Raw genomic sequence first — 6,000 nt, 5'->3', positions numbered from 1 at the left:
ATTCAACTTATGATACAAACACTGATAAAGAATCTTAATATTAAGATGAAGAATAATGAGATAGCTGATTCTTGAGATGAGAATGAGATAAAAGTGATTACTTAAGTAACTTTTACATTCACTTTGTAAAAGATAATATTTTTTAATAACACTTTTTAATATTGCTTTTTGATAACACTTTTTAATAATACTACTGTTAATTTTGAATAGATTAGCTAATAATTTAAATATCATAGATTTAAAACATTATTAATGCAATTTGTATCTCTTCTAAACAATAATAATGATTTCATGATATTCAATAAATAAACAAATCAGTCATATCACTAAATATAATACAGAATATTAGAACACAGTGAAGTTCAATATATAAGATAACTGTTCAGACTCTTTAATTGTATCAGATAATTAATCATTGAGTGTAACACTCTGATCAGAAAAAGATTCAGATATTGAAACTTTCTAATATAAAGTGAACTCAGTTGAAATATGTGATTGATTTACTGTTTCAGTTTTATAAGATAACAAAGACAGTCTCAATCACTTATACACCAATGCTGCAGTCAGTCTGATGAGTGTATAACAGTTTATTTACTTATCTTAAGAAGCAGTTGAATCACTTAAAAAGAAATTCAGTCTGAGATGATGCTATAGCACAGACTATTATTACTGTAAGAAATAAACTGATATATTACTACAGCAAAACAGAACAATCTTTTACAGAGTACTATGCTATAGCAGCTCTACTAGATCTCTTTCATTGAGTTAATATCTACACTTCTCAAGATTGAATAGAGAAGAAATGAGACTCATATATTAAATTAGTCTGAGACTACTACAATGTTAACTATCAGAGATTTGAATAAGCAGATGTTTGAGATGTGAAGACAGTGAAATATAATTCTCTAGTAAGTAATGATCTTTGATAATACTTTATATCACATAGAACTATAATACTAACTTTGAAACAGAACTTGCATACATTGATTGCAATCAAAAATCAGGCAAAACTACATGCTTGTAAAACTGAATTTAATCACTATCTTCAAGATAATTCAACAAATTTACACATCAAATCAATTCTAGAGTTATGAAAAATTGTTGAGAGTACATATTCAACTGTTGCACTGATAGCACATAATATTCTGACAATTTCATTGACAGAGGTGAGAATGAAGTGAAAGTTCAACTCAAGTTAAGATATTTATCACTATCACTGAGAACAATTATAAGAAGAAACAATCAAGAAACTCATGATTGTAAAATATGAAATTATCAGACAGTTTAATACCTCTGATCACAGTATATCAGAGAAGTGTAGTTTTCATGAGAAAGTGAAGAATAAACTTGTATAAGAATGTATTTAGTTGTTTCATGAGTGTTATCAATAATCATTATTAAATTCTGATTATATAAGTAATCACTGAATGAACTGAATGAGACTGATTTTGATCTTCAGTCTCAGTCTCATTCTGATTTTGAAAGAATGATTATCTTTCACAGTTTATTCTGAAAAATTACTCTTATTTCACTGTTCTTGAATTAAATCTGATCATTTTTCACATCATTTCTCTCAGAAATGATCCATTTTCAGATTTTTTTAAGGCTTGATTCTGATGAAACTCACGCTAAGAAATGTATAAGATCAGATCAAATGAGATCAAATGTGAAATTTATGATCTCAGCGGCCAGTCTAACTATAGCATCATCTCAGACTGAATTTCTTTTTAAGTGATTCAACTGCTTCTCAAGATAAGTAAATAAACTGTTATACACTCATCAGACTGACTGCAGCATTGATGTACAAGTGATTGAGACTGTCTTTATTATCTTATAAAACTGAAACAGTAAATCAATCACATATTTCAACTGAGTTCACTTTATATCAGAAAGTTTTAATATCTGAATCTTTTCTTAATCAGAGTGTTACACTCAATAATCAATTATCTGACACAATTGAAGAGTCTGAACAGTCATCTTATATATTAAACTTCACTGTATTCTAACATTCTGTATCATATTCAGTGATGTGACTGATTTATTTATTTATTGAATATTATGAAATTATTATTATTATTTAGAAGAGATATAAATTGCATTAGCAATGTTTCAAATCTATGATATTTAAATTATTAGTCAATCTATTCAAAATTAACAGTAGTATTATTAAAAAGTATTATCAAAAAGCAATATTAAAAAGTGTTGTTAAAAAATATTATCTTTTGCAAAGTGAATGCAAAAGTTACTTAAGTAATCACTTTCATCTTATTCTCATTTCAAGAACCAGTCATCTCATTATTCTTTGTCTTGATATTAAGATTCTTTATCAGTGTTTGTATCACAAGTTAAATCACATGAGTAATGCAGAAAATATGACCTTGTTTATCATTTCAGAAATATAAAGTCAATTTTTACTTCAAGCTCTTCATCATAGTGTAGTTATTTGCAGTATTATCAGTTGTAATTGTAAGAAGACTGAGACTAATATCTTAATAGTTATTTTTAATCACAGTCATTAATATCTCTATCATATAATTCTCAGTATGACTACTGATCAATGATTCAAATTCAATTAATATCTCTTAATAAGTTCAGTTCTCATCAATGTAATAACATATAACTCTTATAAATGCAAGATTATTTATACTAGTTCATGCATTCACTGTGAGAGACACTCTTTGATAATTCTTCAACTCTGATTCTAGATATTGTATATTAACTTTGTAGTATATCTCAAGATTGAACTGAAGACAGAATTGATGTGAAATATGAAGATTTGAATTAAGTATTTAAAGAAGTGTTTGAAATTTGAGGTTTTCAATTAATTAAAGAGAAAGATTCAGAGATATATATATATAAAGTAATTATTCACAGAAGTTATCAGATAAGAGTTATGAAATCAGAGTACTAATATGAGATTGTTTTCACATAATTTTCTTCAAATTAGAAAGTTAGTGTTATTAAAAATCATTATCTGATAAAGTAACTTATCAGCTTAGTAGTAATTTTCTGATTATTTTTCTTTTATTATCTGCATTCTGATAACTTCAGATGTTGAGAAATTTCTTCAGAGTTATGATCAGTCTATGATGAATATTTCTGAATAAAGTTACAGTAATTGTAGTAAAGAGATAACTCTTCAGTAATCTGCAATACAATTTATTGATAATTATTTCATAGTTCATCTCAATGTTTGTGTTGAGTTTTTCATAAATTTCATGATCTGAAATCAGATGTGAAGAATGAAGTAATTATTCATTATAATTGAAAGAGAGTATTCTGTATTGAATTGTAAATAATGTAGACTTTGTAATTCACAGTGATTTCTTAAAGAGTTTGTGAATCTTCAATAGAAGTAAAAGAAGTGAAAGTAGTGAATTCAGAAGATATGATAATAATTTAAGAAAGATAATAATTTATTTTCAATAACTGATTACTGATGTGTGTAAGAAGAATTAATATAAGAGAAAATAATCTTGTTTCTTAGCTTAGTTATAATTTTAGTACTAACTCAGATTGAATATCATTGATATATAAAAGTAAATAAATAATCTTGATTAATCTCTGTCATATTTCTTGAAATATATTAATATTGTGAAAGAGAGTATTATCAAATTATATTATTAAATAATATCATTAAAAATATATTAATATTGTGAATATCAATGTTGAAAAAATGTTGATACTTATACATTATAGTGATTTGTGAATCATGATAGTTAAATATATATATATATATATATCATTCCTGACTTGATTACAACTTGTACAATAATTTTTGAAAACTTAAAATCAATTTTAATTATTAATAATTAAAAACTTAAACTTATAACTAACTAATATAAAAAGAAAAAAATCTACTTCTTTTCTTTCTCATTCTTCTTATCATTCTTTACAATTCACTTCTCATTCTTCTTCTTTTTCTTTTTCTTCTTCTTCTTCTTCTTCTTATCTGAGATGATAATCATCTCAAAATCTCTCTTCACTGTCTTCTCAGAGAAGAGTTCTCACTACTCTCTCTCAGTCAGATCAATCTGCATCTCAAAATCCTGCATTTTCTGATCTGCTGTCTCAGGTTTCATCTCAGTAATAAGCAGATTGACATGCTCAGAGAGCAGAGCTGTCTTCTCAATATTCTGAATCATGAAGTGCATTTGAGATCTAAATAAGACCTCAATCTTCTTCTTCTCTGCCAGCTTCTGCTAATCAATTAGAGAACAGAAGTGTTATTAAAAATCATTATCTCTTAATAAAAAACTTATCAGTTTTGACTTCTTTGTCTTCTACTTTAATATCTTCTCAATCTTCTTCTATCACTGCTTATTTATAGTAACACTCTTCTTCTTTCTCTCTCTCTTCATTTTAGTCTCAAATTATTCTCAGAACTTCTTCTGATCTCACTACTACTGTATAAGACTCTTCACTATCTTCTTTTTCAATCTCTCACAGATGATGTCATCTGTATTATTTCTATACTTAGTTCAGTCTAAATCTATCAGAAGTGTTACTTAAAATCATTATTATTCTACTCTCTTACAGAGTCTCTTCAAGGCATTATAATATATCTTACAATCTGTCTCTCTGTACTTGAACACCTTCTTCTCCTCTCTCTTCAATCTGTGACAGTGCTCACGCGCCTTAGTGATCCGCAGAACCGCAGAATATTTGAAGAGAGATGACATGATTGATTTTAATAAGTATTGAAGAGAGAAGTGAAGGCAGGCAATAATATAATAATAATGATAATAATGATGATGATGATAGTGATGATGATAATAATGATAATAATGATGATAATAATGATAATGATGAAAGAAAGAGTGCATCAGAATATATTATTAACTTATTAAATATAAAGAGATAAAGAAACTATTAACAGCTTTCAGAGATGTACAGAAACAGCTACAGTGTTACATAGTAATATTATCTTTATTCAATACATACACTATTGATATTCTTTGTATATATTTATTATATAATCTATATCAGAGATACATGCAGAAAACAGATCTTTATTACTAGAAAGAATGATTACAGTGATTCTCTGTTTTCATATTATAAAGATAAGTTATTTTTATTTCTTTCTTCTCTCTTTTTTCTTCTTCTTCAATTCATCACTAAGTTCAAGCTGGTATGAAAACTATTAAAACACTTATAGAAATTCTCAAATTGAAGAGTATAAACTAATCAAATTTTAAATGCAGATGAATTAAATTAATTTAATAATACTAATTATTCATTCTCTCTTTAATAAAATAACAGTTGCATCTTTCTCTCTCTTCTTCTCAAACAAAACATGGCTTACAAAAAGCAAGTATCATGTCAGGTCATAATGATCAACACAGCCTCAGTACACAGAGCTGTATACATACAGTGTATACTGAACTGAAAGACTGCATGAATTGTAAACTGATGACAGCATTTCAGAAAGAGTCATGTGATGTGAGAAAGTCACAACTCTCAGTTATATATGCAGAGAATGAATCACTGCAGTAAGTACATATGTATTGTATAAAAGTAACACTTTTTAATAACACTCAGTCTCTGATATTATGAAAATAGAGTCTCTTCATGAGATCTGTTTTTATCAGAAGTTAAAAGATCTTATATTTCTTAAGATCATCTTCACATGTCTTGTCTGTGAAATTGATGAGAAAAATCATCAATTTCAGCATTCTGCTCTTGATGCTATTCAAGTGACAGCAGAGTTCATTCTGATCATACTTTTTAAGTGTATATTTTCTAATTATTCACATTTATACAGATATATACTGATTATTTATTAGATAATGTTAAGATAATGACTCATCACAGCTGTGTTATTCTCACTGTGAGAAATACACAGTTGATGATGAATATTATAAAGACTCTGAGAAGTGAGTATTTTAAGAGTGCTGCAGCTCTGTGACCTTGATTTTTTTTATTTTTATTTTTTATTTTTTTGTTTTTATTTTTTGTTTTTTTCTTTTCCTTTTCTTTTTTTTTTAATGTGATTTTTTC

The sequence above is a fragment of the Blastomyces dermatitidis genome, assembly GCF_000003525.1.
Source record: "Blastomyces dermatitidis ER-3 genomic scaffold supercont1.2, whole genome shotgun sequence".
NCBI lineage: Eukaryota > Fungi > Ascomycota > Eurotiomycetes > Onygenales > Ajellomycetaceae > Blastomyces > Blastomyces dermatitidis.
This window is presented reverse-complemented; position numbering follows the sequence as displayed.